General features: G+C 40.8%; 1 protein-coding gene across 1 annotated transcript in view; it reads right to left on the reverse strand.

Moving 5' to 3' along the window:
- cntn5 (contactin 5) overlaps window positions 1-16,841 on the reverse strand; it is a 344,921-nt gene that overhangs the window by 316,874 nt on the left and 11,206 nt on the right. The window lies entirely within an intron of this gene.

The raw sequence follows: 16,841 nt of genomic DNA on the forward strand, positions 1-16,841 counted from the left end.
TTTACAGGACAGTCTGAGATATGGCTTTTTATTTGCAGCTCTGACTAGAAGGCCAGCATCCCGGAGTCGCCTCTTCACTGTTGACGTTGAGACGAGGGATGAAACGGTAAAATTCCTAAAAGTTAGTATTACCATTTCATATTTAAACTATCATTAAAACAGTGTTTGATTACCGCAGTTTAAAATACTGTCCAGCATCAACCAAAGTTATCAGCAGTCTGACGCAGGCGCAGCATGCAATGTGCATTTAGTTTTGTGTGAAAACATGGTGGAAGGCAGCGGCGGTGCTCTTTTTCAGCCTTCTAAGAGAACCAAATCTGAAGTCTGGTCATTGGGTTTAACAAGAGTGCTGAGGGAAACTTAATCAAAAATGATCACTCTGTCTACAGATAACACAAAAACATCTCTTGAATGATCATGATCACTATCATGATGAATATTGATATATATATATACCGTGATATGAAATGTTCTCTCTAGTTGAGTCTGGTGTTTTGTGGGAGAAGATGCCAGGTAAGGACCTGTGAGGCGGCTGTTTCTCACTCTAATGTATTTATTCTCTAGCTCAGTTGTGCACCAGGGCCTCCCACTTGTCTTTCTATTCTGGTTGAAGCCAGTTTGCGCTGTTCTGTGAAGGGAGTAGTACTTTGCGTTGTACGAGATTGTGAGTTTCCTCGCATGGAATAGTTTTCATTTCTCAGAACAAGAATAGTGAGTTTCAGAAGAAAGTTTTTTGTTTCTGGCCATTTTGAACCTTTAATCAAACACATGCTCCAGTTACTCACATGCACCAGATACTCAACTAGTCAAAATGACAGTTTTCAGCTGTCTTAACATAATTGCAAATGTGTTTTTTCGAACGATCAATTAGCCTTTTAAAATGATAAACTTGGATTAGCAAACACATGCCACTTGAACATAAGAATGATGGTTGCTGATAATGGGCCTCTGTACACCAATTTAGATGTTCCATTCATCAGCCGTTTCCTGCTTAAATTATCATTTACAACATTAACAATGTCTACACTGTATTTCTGATTAATTTGATGTTATTTTAATGGACAAAAAGTGTGCTTTTCTTTGGAAAACAAGGACATTTCTAAGTGACCCCAAACATTTGAACAGTATATTTAACAATACGTAACTATATTATACTATGCTGAACTATATTACACTAAATATAACAATGATGTACTATACTGAACTACAGTGTACTAAATTTAACAATATTGTACTATACAAAATATGATGTACTACTGATATATACCGTACAATTGTGAATGAGACACAGGAGAAACCATACAGTGGATATAAAAAGTCTACACACCCCTGTTAAAATGCCAGGTGTTTGTGATGTAAAAGAACGAGACAAAGAAAAATCATGTCAGAACTTTTTCCACTTTTAATGTGACCTATAATGTGAACAATTCAATTGAAAAACAAACTGAAATCTTTGAGGGGGGAAAATTAAAAATAAAAACCTTACAATAACCTGGTTGCATAGACAAAAAGAAATAACCAAGATAATTGTTATGCCAAGGAAGGGGTTCAGGCTATAGCAAGTGAAGACAGTCATCATCAAGTGGAGAAAATATGGCACAACAGAGACATTACCAAGAACTGGACGTCCTTCCAAAATTGATGAAAAGACTTGAAGAAAACTGATCAAGGAGGCTTCCAAGAGGCCTACAGCAACATTAAAGGAACTGCAGGAATTTCTGATAAGTACTGGCTGTGTGCTACATGTGACAACAATCTCCGGTATTCTTAATATGAATGGGCTATGGGGTAGGGTGGCAAGACAGAATCCTTTTCTTACAAAGCCTGTCTGAAGTTTGCAAAAACAAATATCAAGTCTCCCAAAAGCACGTGAGAAAATGTGTTATGGTCTGATGAAACCAAGGTTTATTTTGGCCATAATTCCAAAAGGTATGTTTGGCACAAAAACAACACTGCACATCACCCAAAGAACACCATACCCACAGTGAAGCATGGTGGTGGCAGCATCATGCTTTGGGGCTGTTTTTCTTCAGCTGGAACCAGGGCCTTAGTCGGGATAGAGGGAATTATGAACAGTTCCAAATACAAGGCAATTTTGGCACAAAACCTTCAGGTGTCTGTTAGAAAGCTGAAGATGAAGAGGAAGTTCACCTTTCAGCATGACAACGACCCAAAGCACACATCCAAATCCACAAAAGCATGGCTTCACCAGAATAAGATTATCGTTTTGGAATGGCCCAGCCAGAGCCCAGACCTGAATCCAATTGAACATCCGTGGGGTGATCTGAAAAGGGCTGTGCACATGTCCGCGCAATCTGACAGATTTGGAGCGCTTTTGCAAAGAAGAGTGGGTAAATATTGCCACGTCAAGATGTGCCATGCTAATAGACTCCCACCCAAAAAGTCTGAGTGCTGTAATAAAATCAAAAGGTGCTTGAACAAAGTATTAGTTTAAGGGTGTGCACACTTATGCAACCAGGTTATTGTGAGTTTTAAATGTTTTCCCCTCAAAGATTTCTATTTGTTTTTCAATTAAATTGTTCATGTTATAGGTCACATTAAAGATGGAAAAAGTTCTGACATGATTTATCTTTGTCTCATTCTTTTACATCACAAGAACCTGGTATTTTAACAGTGGGTGTGTAGATTTTTGATATCCACTGTATTTCTTTCCAGCCATTAACACAGTTAGTGTGATATGTTTATTCAAGAGATAAAAATACACTTCAACCGCTCTTAAGCTGTATTTTTATTTTTAAAGAAAATTTTGTAGCTAACTAATTATGTGCTACTGCTCTGTGGTGTCGAGTTCTAATGTCATTTGGAGTAACTATGCACATGGCACAGACGTTTACAAGTAGCCCACAGTACACATGAAACGCTCCTCTGGGAATACAGGAGATCTTACACTATCTGGAAGCAGCCATCACATTGTCACTAATTTCCCTGAGGAACTGACAAAACCCCCCTGTGTGATACAACACTGGAATGGGTCATGAAACGAAAAACGTGTTTAATTTGCAAATTTTTCTCAGTAAGAAGCCCCAACCACAGCACAACAGCTCTTTAAATGCACATGTATTGTAAACACACAAACACACACCGATTAGCCTGCTGCACACGCCTACGATTACAAACACATCAATTGTCATGAACAGTGTTTAACATAATACAAACAATGATTAAAGGCCGACTACATGATTTAAATAGCTAGTCCAAAGGGATTTCTGCACCTCCAAGGTAAGCCGGACAGTTTCTCTTATCTACACATGCACCATGGAGAGATAATATTTTTAGGCACTGTAACTTAATTCCCTAGTTTTTAGAAGTTATTTGTGTGTTGTTCTTATGAGCGCCTGATTGCTAAAAGACAATGACCCATAACACTACAGAGGTAATAATAAGACTGTGTTCAAAATTGTATCATCTTGCAGATGTAGCACACTAATCTCCACCAGGGCTCTTAGGGCAGTGGTCCAAAGCCATGCACTAAAGGGAATAGCATGCTGTCTGACAGGCTGAATAAACTAGAGCTACAGTGATTAAACTAATTTGGAAGAGGTATTTTGAACACCAGGGAGAAAAGTTTGAACAATCCGTGTTCGTTTGTGTTCAATACCAGGATTAACTGAAAATATTTAGACCGCCACAAAAAATGTGATGGGGAAGTAGTATGTTATTCCAGAAAACGTATAGCATCTGGATGGTGTCAGCTGCCCCAACAGCCAACTGCAATCCAACGCTCTTTCTGAATTCCAACTCGAGATTCTCAAATTTGTGTTGAATATCACATGAGTCATGCATTGATGTCAATGGCAGACAGATTGAGTTGCAGACGGTTTCAGGGGATTTGGCCACTAATTATCAAAGTGCTTACACTCATATCCGATGGTGGGGACTGGGACATCCGATCCATGCAATCCCACACCACCTTTTAAGCTGCTTCACCAGTACACAAAAAGCCAGAAATGCACGCATCAGAAACGGTAGCTACATCATTGACTCAGATGTAGAACCTGATTTCAGACCAAGCAAAGCCAGATTTTCCGCAGGGTATCAGCAGAATCCAGAGCAGTTCAGGAGGTCATAAAGAAACTGGGACCTGACAACCGACTGCTTGGACCAGATCCAGGGATCCTCACTAGAGAACAGCAGACTGAAGCAGAGTGGAGCCCCCAAGGTCCCACGACAGATGCACACAGAGAGGCAGAAAGAAAAGTGAGGGGAGAACAGACGGACGGACAGCCAGGGACAAACGGCCAGGCATATGGACAGGGAGTGAAGAACAGACAAGAAGAAGGAAAACTGGTCAGACCGAGGAAACCCTTCTGGGGGTTAATTGGTTGTGTTCGTCATTATCGCCACCCGGCAGGACTGAACAGTAAAATGCCGGAAGTTGGACAGGGTGAAGTTAGGAAGAAGTTCCTGATCAACAGCCTCTCTGTGGTTCAGGGACTCGTCCTCAGGAAAATAAACTTTATTCTAAACAGTGTTATATCATTTATTATTTTAGTATTTGCCATTTTCATGTATCAGAAAACATCAACAACAACCAATGTCACTGTGTCCGTTCATCTGTCTGCTTCAAACAGAATAGTTTTGTGTGTTTTGTATTATTCTACATTTAACAAGAAATGAATCATGAAGAGAGAGAGGTGAAACAATCCCCTGTCCTGACACATGGATCAAACAGGAACAAAATAATGAAGAACAAACGTGTTTATATGAGCAGACAGGCATGAGGGAGGGAGGACATCATTTTCTAAGGGTACTTATGGTATAAGACATAACAGAGGTTAAAGAGGCAATTTGGCATCATTCACATGCTTTGCTAAAGAGGCTTAGTCCTCCCCAGCCCATATTACATAACAGTTTAATTATCATGATCCTTTACTAATTAATGTTCATTTCTCATTTGAAAATCACTCAGCAGCCAGGTTATCATGGAATGGAGACGTGACATGACACTGGCGATTCACTAGGGATATCATTAAACACTTTCATCACTTGATAACAATTTTCTTAGAAAATTAAAGCAAACATTTTAGTAACCATATTTTTTTTTTTTTACCAGGTAGACTTTAAGGAGTAGTTTGAAAGAATAAAAAAAGCTAAGTAAACGTTTTCTTGCCTTATTAGCGGAATTAATCCTGTCGGTTACCACTGGATGTCTTAAAGCTACTAACATGAGATTACATGCACCTGCAGGGAAAACAAAGCTTTATTACAATGAAAACCCCATCAGAATAACTGACCACTGGATCTGATCTCTCCTTATTACTATGTCAAGTTATTATGATCCCTGACAGCTGGTCAAGACTTTCTTCTCTTGCCTCCAAAAAAAATACCACCTTATCAGATGCTTTGGAATCAGTCCAGATAATAGCAAGGGTGCTACTGTTATCTTTATTGGAAGAATTCAGAAATGATGTCATTGTTACAAGCTACAGTTCACAGCTGAGTTTAATTTGACAATGAATAAGCACTTTCAGGTTATTTTTCTTGAACTGTCACAAACTTGGAGAAAGCATTGGGATCATTCAGTTTCTGTGCTAATGCCAAACGTAACTCAATCTGTATAACACCACACACTGAGCTAATGAGCCCTCTGTGCTACAGAAAGTACATCCTGCAGAGATGACCATCTTTATGCATATTCACCTTTTTCTTTTGAAGACAGTATTTAATGGATTACATGAGTTGGAAACTAATTAAAAACAGACTAGACTACATCATCAAAATGTGTTTTCCTGAAACAACATAAAAAACAGATGAAACAGTGAATGACTGCACATAGTAATAGACAGAGGCGTCGCTAGGATCACAGTACATTCAGCGCTTAGCCTCCCGACGGGACAGAAAGTACAGCGTTTTGAATGTACATGCGGAACATTTCGATGTACACGCTAGCGGCCTACATATCTACAATGTCATAATGCGCGATCGGAATTACAGATGTATAGATCAGGGGCTATTTTTTTTTTATGATTATTTTTGGTCCATTTGAGATCCGGGGCTAACGACATCACTGGTAATAGATCTAGAGATGATTGTAGAGAAAACAGATATAGTGAATGGTTGTACATATTAATAGATAGAGATTATTGGTGATAATAATAGTTATAGTGAGATGATTGTAGATAAGAGATGATAAAGATTATTGTAGATAATAGTTATAGGGAATTATTGTAGATAATAGTTATAGAGATGATTGTAGATAACAGATACTGTAGGGAATGATTGTATATAACAGATAAATTGTTAGGAATGGATGTAGATAATAGATACACTGTAGGGAATGGATGTAGATAATAAATATCGAGAATGATTGTATATAATAGAAATAGAGAATGATTGTAGATAATAGATATAGAGAATGATTGTAGATAATAGATATACTGTGGGGAATGACAGTTGATAATACATATTGGGAATGATTGTAGATAAACATAATTTCATAAAATTATCAAGTCGTTAAAGTAATGTTAACCAGAGGCCAATATTGTCTAGAAAAATGTTGGTTGCAACCAACTAAAAGATAACCAGGACATCTCGATTATGAAGAAGGAACTAGCTGGCTAACATTGGTTAAGATCAGCTGCTCTCTTGAATATGGCAATGATGGATTACCAAGAGATCAGCTGCTGGAAATCTTGTGGCCAAATTTGGTTCTAACAGGACCATTCAGGCTATGACATTGCTACTTGACGAAGCTTGTTTTTAGCCTGACTCATCTACAACTCTGTTTCCAAAAAAGTTGTGACGCGGAGTAAAATGAAAAGAAAAACAGAATGTAATTATACTGTATACAAATCATTAAAACTCTATATTCAATAGAGAAAAGTACACAGACAACATATCAAATGTTGAAACAGAGAAATTAGGTTAATTAGGTTAATTGGCAACAGGTCTGTAACATGACTGGGTCCTTGACCCACTCCTGTTTTCACTCTACACAAGGTCATTTAGGACTGTCATAACCACACATGGCCTGTCCTTTCATTGCTACACCGATGACACTCAACTATTCTTCTAATTTCCCCCTTCTGATTCCCAGGTTGTAACATGCGTATCTGCATGCCTGGCAGACACTCAGATTAGATGTCAGCCCACCACCTCAAGCTTTACCTTGATAAGACTGAGCTGCTCTTTCTCTCAGGGGAAGGCCTGCCTCCAAGACCTGTCCATCATGGTTGACCACTCCACGGTCAACCATCCGTTATAAGACCATGGTGCTTGACTATGGAGCAGCAAAGGGAACTGCACCTTCCTACCTGCAGGCTACGCTTAAACCCTTCAACCCGTCCAGTGCACTTTGATCTGCACACTGTAAACTGGATCAGAGTGTCTTTTGATAACCCAACCCTCACGGGTGGGCAGCTCCCGCCCAGCCAAGGCAAAACTCTTCTGTCTTGGCACCTGAATGGTGGAACAAAGTTCCCCTTGAAGCCAGGACAGTAGAGTCCCTGCCAATCTTCTGAAAGTGGCTGAAACACTAACTTGTGTAAGTTCCCACCACCTGGAAAAAAAGCACTTAACTTTGATTACAAATGGCTAACAACGAATTAACTAAGTGGAAAACTGTCCTGTGGTCTGACAAATCAAAATGTGAAATTATTTATCATGGACGCCGCGTCCTCCAGAATAAAGAGGAAAGTTATCTGTGCATAGTTCAAAAGCCAGCATCCGTGATGGTATGGGGGTGCGTTAGTGCACATGGCATGGGTGACTTGCACATCTGTAAACGCACCATTAATGCCGAACAATTTATTCAGGTTTTGGAGCAACATATGCTAACATCCAGACTATGTATTTTTCAGGGAAATCCTTTCTTATTTCAGCAAGACAATGCCAAACCACATTCTGCATGTATTACAACAGCATGGCTCCATAGTAAAAGAGTCCAGGTGTCTCCTCAGTTCTAAAACGCTTACAGAATGTTGTTAAAAGAAGATGCAGCAAATGGGACAGGGGCATGTTCACCAAACTTTTTTGAAATGTGTTGCTGGCAAAAGGGGCATGTATTTTTCCAAAAATAATACAGTTTTTCACTTTCAACAACTGATATGTTGTCTTTGTACTATTCCCAATTAAAAATAGGAGAACATTATTTGCAGATCATTGCATTCTGTTTTTATTTGCATTTTATGCCGCTTCCCAAATGTATTTATGCCATAACAGTGGCAGGAAGGCTGCAGTTGGCATTTGGACCATCTTACCAGTAAGTATTTGGTTGCTGGTTTGAATCCCCAAGCCAATGCAGTTAACCATAACCTTAAAATAAGGACGAAATAAAAAGAAACACTGTCAGTTCCCACATGGGCAGGACAATTAACTTCTTCCTGTTAAAGGGGCAGAAGGTTACTGTTTCCTGATAAAGGGCTGGGCTAAAGGTTACTGTTCCCTAATATAGGGCTGGGCTAAGGGCCAAAGTACCATGATATAGGGCTGGGCTAAGGGCTACTGTTCCCTGATATAGGGCTGGGCTAAGGGCCAAAGTAACATGAATAGTAGCCCTTAGCCTTAGGGTTGGGCTAAGGGCTACTGTCCCCTGATATAAGGCTGGACTAAGGGCTACTGTTCCCTGATATAGGGCTAGGCTAAGGGCTACAGTACAATGATATAGGGCTTGGCTAAGGGCTACTGTACCATGATATAGGGCTGGGCTAAGGGTTACTGTTCCCAGATATATGGCTGGGCTAAGGGCTACTGTTCCCTGATATAGGGCTATGGGCTACTGTACCATGATATAGGGCTAAGGGCTACTGTACCATGATATAGGGCTATAGTGCTATGACAGTACTAGGGTAGGAATAGCAGAAAACTATTTTGTGATTGTGTGTGTGTTTGTGGGAGTGGGCGGGTGTGTGTGTGTGTGTGTGGGGGGGGGGGTTTGTGTGGATGGGGGGAATCACACTAATGGGTATTTACTGTGGTGTTTTTCTTCCCTGTCCACTGTCGTATCTCTGGAATGGATATTGATCTTGCCACTCATACAGATCTGATACTTATGACCCGCAGCAAAGTACCAGCTTCTTTCTTTTGTGTTTCTCTTTAATGTAAGTGTTTGGAAAAAAATCTCAACAAATCGTTGCTGTAGGCATGGCCTACTACTTTCTATGAAGAATAAAAGTGATGGTTCACGGCTATTTCGCTACTTTATTGATTTTCTACTATGGAAGTCCAGTACACAAAGGATTGAGCTGTGATTCAGTGGAGATTAATTTGATTGAAACATTGGTTAAACAGAGATTATTCGTTGTTGTGGTTCCACATTTCTACTGTGTAATGTTACAAGTGTACAAACACTAGGTCACTGGAGAGCCACTGACATGCGGAGAAAATAGGACTATGCATGTTTTACCGAGTCCTCTTATGATCTGTCAGTAGAATCCAGATCCAGTCCTAAACACACAACAACCCTTTTATCTGCTTCTGCACTACCATTCAAAAGTTTGGGGGACATTTCTTGTCCATTAAAACAACATCAAATTGATCAGAAATTCAGTGTAGACATTGTTAATTTTGCAGATGACTATTGTAGCTAGAAACGTTTGATATTTAATGGAATATCTACATAGGCATACAGAAGCCCATTATCAGCAACTATCACCATCACTCCTGTTGGAAATCCAAGTTTATAATTTTAAACAGCTAACTGATCATTTATGTTAGCATAGTTGAAAACTGGAGTGCTGCCTAAAGAAGCAATAAAACTGGCCTTTAGACAAGTAGAGTATCTGGAGAAACAGCAATTGTTGGTTCGATTACAGGATCAAAATGGCCAGAAACAACAACAGCTTTTTTCTAAAACTCTTCAGTCTATTCTTGACCTGAGAAATTAAGGTGAATCCATGTGATAAATTGCCAAGAAACTCAAGATCTCGAACAATGCTGTCCTCTACTCCCTTCACAGAACACGACAGAGGAAGATTGGGAAAAAGTGTTCTAAACGAATCTAAGTTTGAGGTGTTTAGATCACAGAGAAGAAAATTTGTCAGACGCAGACCAATAGATGCTGGGGGAGTGCCTGATGCCATCTGTCAAGCATGGTGGAGGCAATGCGATGGTCTGGGGTGCTTTGGTGGTGTTAAGGTGGATGATTTGTACAGGGTAAAAGGGATCTGGAAGAAGGAAGGCTCTCACTCCATTTTACAATGCTATGCCATACCCTGTAGACGGATTTCATTGGAGTCAATTTCCTCAAACAACAGGACTTAGACCCAAAGCACAGCTCCAAACTACGGAAAAAATATTTAGGGAAGAAGCAGTCAGCTGGTATTCTGTTTATAATGGAGTAACCAGCACAGTCACCAGGAGATCAAGCAGTCAGCTGGTATTCTGTCTATAATGTAGTGACCAGCACAGTCACCAGGAGATCAAGCAGTCAGCTGGTATTCTGTTTATAATGGAGTAATCAGCACAGTCACCAGGAGATCAAGCAGTCAGCTGGTATTCTGTTTCTAATAGAGTGACCAGCACAGTCACCAGGAGATCAAGCAGTCAGCTGGTATTCTGTCTATAATGGAGTAACCAGCACAGTCACCAGGAGATCAAGCAGTCAGCTGGTATTCTGTCTATAATGGAGTAACCAGCACAGTCACCAAGAGATCAAGCAGTCAGCTGGTATTCTGTTTATAATGGAGTAATCAGCACAGTCACCAGGAGATCAAGCAGTCAGCTGGTATTCTGTTTCTAATAGAGTGACCAGCACAGTCACCAGGAGATCAAGCAGTCAGCTGGTATTCTGTCTATAATGGAGTAACCAGCACAGTCACCAGGAGATCAAGCAGTCAGCTGGTATTCTGTTTATAATGGAGTAATCAGCACAGTCACCAGGAGATCAAGCAGTCAGCTGGTATTCTGTCTATAATAGAGTAATCAGCACAGTCACCAGGAGATCAAGCAGTCAGCTGGTATTCTGACTATAATGGAGTAATCAGCACAGTCACCAGGAGATCAAGCAGTCAGCTGGTATTCTGTCTATAATGGAGTAACCAGCACAGTCACCAGGAGATCAAGCAGTCAGCTGGTATTCTGTCTATAATGGAGTAACCAGCACAGTCACCAAGAGATCAAGCAGTCAGCTGCTATTCTGTTTATAATGGAGTAATCAGCACAGTCACCAGGAGATCAAGCAGTCAGCTGGTATTCTGTTTCTAATAGAGTGACCAGCACAGTCACCAGGAGATCAAGCAGTCAGCTGGTATTCTGTCTATAATGGAGTAACCAGCACAGTCACCAGGAGATCAAGCAGTCAGCTGGTATTCTGTCTATAATGGAGTAATCAGCACAGTCACCAGGAGATCAAGCAGTCAGCTGGTATTCTGTCTATAATAGAGTAATCAGCACAGTCACCAGGAGATCAAGCAGTCAGCTGGTATTCTGTCTATAATGGAGTAATCAGCACAGTCACCAGGAGATCAAGCAGTCAGCTGGTATTCTGTCTATAATGGAGTAACCAGCACAGTCACCAAGAGATCAAGCAGTCAGCTGGTATTCTGTTTATAATGGAGTAATCAGCACAGTCACCAGGAGATCAAGCAGTCAGCTGGTATTCTGTTTCTAATAGAGTGACCAGCACAGTCACCAGGAGATCAAGCAGTCAGCTGGTATTCTGTCTATAATGGAGTAACCAGCACAGTCACCAGGAGATCAAGCAGTCAGCTGGTATTCTGTCTATAATGGAGTAATCAGCACAGTCACCAGGAGATCAAGCAGTCAGCTGGTATTCTGTTTATAATGTAGTAACCAGCACAGTCACCAGGATATCAAGCAGTCAGCTGGTATTCTGTCTATAATGGAGTAACCAGCACAGTCACCAGGAGATCAAGCAGTCAGCTGGTATTCTGTCTATAATGGAGTAATCAGCACAGTCACCAGGAGATCAAGCAGTCAGCTGGTATTCTGTTTATAATGTAGTGACCAGCACAGTCACCAGGAGATCAAGCAGTCAGCTGGTATTCTGTCTATAATGGAGTAATCAGCACAGTCACCAGGAGATCAAGCAGTCAGCTGGTATTCTGTTTATAATGGAGTAACCAGCACAGTCACCAGGAGATCAAGCAGTCAGCTGGTATTCTGTCTATAATGGAGTAATCAGCACAGTCACCAAGAGATCAAGCAGCCAGCTTGATCATGGTGCGCAAGAAGTACCCATCAAGGCAATCCAACTTGGGGAAACATCCAACTTCAGGAAGCATGGGGTGAAATCTCCAGATTACCTCAACAAATTGAAAATTAGAACGCCAAAGGTCTGCAAGGCTGGAATTACAGCAAATGGAGGCTTCTTTGATGAAAGCAATGTTTGAATGATTAATAATGAAGAATTAATAATCATTATTTCTAACCTTGTCAGTGACTATTTCTGATTCATTTTGCTATATTTCCTGGAAAACAAGGACATTTCGAAGTGACCCCGAACTTTTCAACAGTAGTGTACACACAAACTATTTCTTGGTCAGAAATGTGCCCTACATAGTGAATAGGGTAACATTTGAGATGTCTCCCTTCCGCTGCAATGGCATCACAGCTCTCGTGTTTACACCCACATCTCCTGGTGATCTGACCTTGTTGAAAACCAAACATCAAAGGGAGAGGTGCTTTATCCCAGCTGGTTTGGTTAAGGTCCAAACTGTGACACAGATAACCAATCCATCCTGAGGAGAAAGTTCATTATCATCATCACCAGGCTTTGCACCAGAGGCAGATGACAACTAATTCCTCACCTCAGTGCCACAAAAAGACTAAAACACAGACAAGGATCAACTGGTGAAAAACTTGTGGTTAGGAGGTAACTATGTTTTTTGATTTTAAAAAGAGATTATTCTCCTCTACAGATATTCTTCCTCACCATTGACTTTAAAGCCTCTGTTGTTGCTTAAAGCCTTTTGTCAACACACAGAATAATCAACCAACTAACATAATGCCAGTATTTACTAGAAGATGCAAGACAAGGTTTTGTAACATCAACACAATAAAATACAATAGTATATTGTCCACTCTGCACAACAAGTTATTTTTACGTAAATGTCTGCTGTTTTGTATTCTATTGATCACACAATCATCCAAAATGGATAATAGTATTTTAAAACTACATCAAACTACACTTGAACCCTTTTAAAAATGTAAGTGAAAGAACTACACACATTTGATAGCCTGTGACGAATCTCCATTAACTGAATTGTGTTCATCTTTCAATCTAGTGATGGTATAGTCAAGGCTATTCTACTGTCTGGGGCTATCCAAATCACCCTGTCCTTTGTGATATTGTACTGCTGAAGAGGGAGTATCCAATGAATATTTTCTTTACAGGGATTGTATTGTAGCAGTGCAAAAGCTGGATGAGAAGAGATTGGCCGTGGGTCACTAACAGTGATATGCAAAAAGGCAACACAATAAACTGAATGCCAAAGAAATAGAGAGGAAATTAGTTACCATCCATCTAAAAAACATCGGAGAAAGTCGACTGTATGCAAAACACGAGAGAAAATGCCATCCTCTATTGACACCGACTTTGTCATCACCAGCACAGCAATGTCATTTCAAGATGTGCAAAAAAAGTCCCATTGCAATTTGCCAGAGGCCAAAGGCAAAGATGAATTCATTGTTTTTGTAAGAATGTAGTCATTGTGAGTAATGGTGAATATATTGATGGTAGTTTGTCAATTCAGGGTAACTGGATAAGCAGCAAAACTCTACTCCTCATATTGACATGTCAGGTTTTCTTCAGGGACTGCAGCACTCCGATATAAAGCACCACAATGAAATAATATAAAAACATGTTCCTCTCGTCACACAATTAGAGAACGATGTTGACACTGTATAAGCAAAGAGGGAACAACAATATAATTGAATTAAACAGTGGCAGCACACTCAGTGCCAAACAAAGACCTGCTGTACTTAACTACAGTTCTACAGTGGGTCCATAGTACTGTAGTAGCCCTTGTAACAGGGGAACATTGCAGCAACATGCTACAGACTGTTGTTGACTAACAACATACACTACACTGAGGGGTTTTTGGGGGGAGAATTAAGTCTGGTGTTGCAGCCTGCAGTCTATTACAAGCGATTATACAAATTCACTTGTCATTTGGTTCCTCAGTGTGGCTTGTCCTCCCACACAGACGTGTGCTCAACAGCATGTCAGAGGCCTCTGGGCCCGGCAGAGAAGTCAGAGGCCTCTGGGCCCGGCAGAGAAGTCAGAGGCCTCTGGGCCCGGCAGAGAAGTCAGAGGCCTCTGGGCCCGGCAGAGAAGTCAGAGGCCTCTGGGCCCGGCAGAGTCTTGCCATTACAGCAATATGTTACTTTGTCAATTACTTCAGTGGTACAACAGATTTTTTTGGACTCCAACACAAAACCCTAGACCTCCCCACTGAGGGGTGTCAGGGTGGCCCAGGGAGGGCACTGTACAATATTGTCAAACACAACCTGTCTATAAGATGATGTGTTTAATAAAGGAAAAACAAGAATCAAGAAAGAAAGATTGGGTATACACACACACCAAAACACACACACCCACACACACACCAAAACACACACACACGCACAACCAAAACACACGCACCCACACACACAACCAAAACACACGCACACACACACAACCAAAACAGACGGACACACACACACACCCAAAACACACGCACACACACACAACCAAAACACACGCACACACACACACAACCAAAACACACGCACACACACACACACAACCAAAACACACGCACACACACACACACAACCAAAACACACGCACACACACACACAACCAAAACACACGCACACACACACAACCAAAACACACGCACACACACAACCAAAACACACGCACACACACAACCAAAACACACGCACACACACACCCAAAACACACGCACACACACACAACCAAAACACACACGCACACACACAACCAAAACACACGCACACACACACAACCAAAACACACGCACACACACACCCTCTGAGAGTGGGATCAGCCATTATTGACAGCAACCATGAAGCAATTAGGGTTAAGAGCCCTGCTCAATGGCGGATCGGTTCCTGGACCGGTGTTCAGATGGCTGATCTACCAGCAGGTTTTTACACATGACTATAGAGTGATTAAAAGGGAGAATAAACCAAGGCAAACTACACAATTAAAACATTTTAGTAAGCAAAACTGTTTTGGAGGGGACATAACACAGAATATTTTTAATACTAGTTTTAATACAGTAAATAACTACATTTTGTTATGTTATTTTTTTAGCTCACTGTGTTGTTTAGGTTCAAAACAAGGTGATCTTCTTGAAGACATACTGCTGGGTACAGCCAGATTAATATGTCATCTGGAACATACTGTCTCTCTACATCCATTTAGACTTTTGGACACACACCTCTCTCACACACACACCTCTCTCCTTCTCTCACACACACACACCTCTCTCCCTCTCTCACACACACACACACACCTCTCTCCCTCACACACACACACCTCTCTCCCTCTCTCTCTCACACACACACACACACAAACACCTCTCTCTCACACACACACACACACACACACCTCTCTCTCCCTCTCTCTCACACACACACACCTCTCTCCTCACACACAGATCATCTTATTATCTCAGTGAGACACTGTTAGTGTTCACATACACACACCTCCCCCATGCTTGTCTCTGTGAGGACACAGTTTTATCCTCCAGCATCCCAGGGGCTAGCCTGAACTACATTTGTCTCTTTCAATTAGGTAGGAGTGCAGGCCTGTTGGCCCATGTCAATAACCCTTTCTGGTAAAGAAAAGCGTTTTGGGGGTAAGTCAGTAGCTTCCAAACATATTCTCAAAAAGCCATGTCAGATTGTAAGAGTTAACGGCCTGTGTTGACCTTGGATGGCATATACACACACACACACACACAGTTAAGCCCAAAAGTATTCATACCCTTGCCAAATTCTGAGCTATAGTGAATTTTCATTTGAACAATAGATTTCTTCTGGCTGGAAATCACATAAACAAGTGACAAAACCCGGTATGACATTGTGCTGCAGACACAAATGAATAAAGTAACTATTTCTGTTTTTAACCATTACTTGCAGTTGACTAGTAATTGACTAGAGAACTACTGCTGTTCTGCTGTTCAGCTGTTCTCAATTTATAGGTGATTAGAATGCTCTGTCACTGTGGAAATTACAAGACCATTTTAAATGGTATAGACACTTGAATTTTCAAATATTTGCAAGGGGTATAATGTTGGGCATGGCATTTTGTTACGTTATAGTTACGTTATTCATTTGTATCTCCAGCACAATGTCTTACCATGTTTTGTCACTTGTTTATGTATATACACACATATACACACACACAAACACACAGATAGGTCCGGAAATTATTTGACACTAATACATGTTGTTATTGTTATTGTTATTTTGGCTGTTTACCAAAATATAATCAAGTTACAGTTATATAATGAATATGGGCTTAAAGTACACTCTCTCAGCCTTACTTTGAGGTTATTCACATCCAAATTGGAGAAAGGGTTTTGGAATAACAGCTCTTTAATATGTAGCCTCCTCTTTTTCAAGGGACCAAATGTAATTGGACAATTGACACAAAAGCTGCTTCATGGACAAAAGTGGGCTGTTCCTTCATTATTTCTTCATGAGTTAAGCAGGTAAAATGTCTGGAGTTGATTCCAGGTGTGGCGTTCGCATTTGGAAGCTGTTGCTGTGAACCCACAACATGTGGTCAAAGGAGCTTTCAATGCAAGTGAACCGGGGCATTCTTAAAAGGTCTGGAGTTGGCTGAAAAATAAACTAAACATCCATCAGAGAGATAGCAGGAACATTAGGAGTGGCCAAAT

The sequence above is a fragment of the Esox lucius genome, chromosome 1 (assembly GCF_011004845.1).
Source record: "Esox lucius isolate fEsoLuc1 chromosome 1, fEsoLuc1.pri, whole genome shotgun sequence".
NCBI lineage: Eukaryota > Metazoa > Chordata > Actinopteri > Esociformes > Esocidae > Esox > Esox lucius.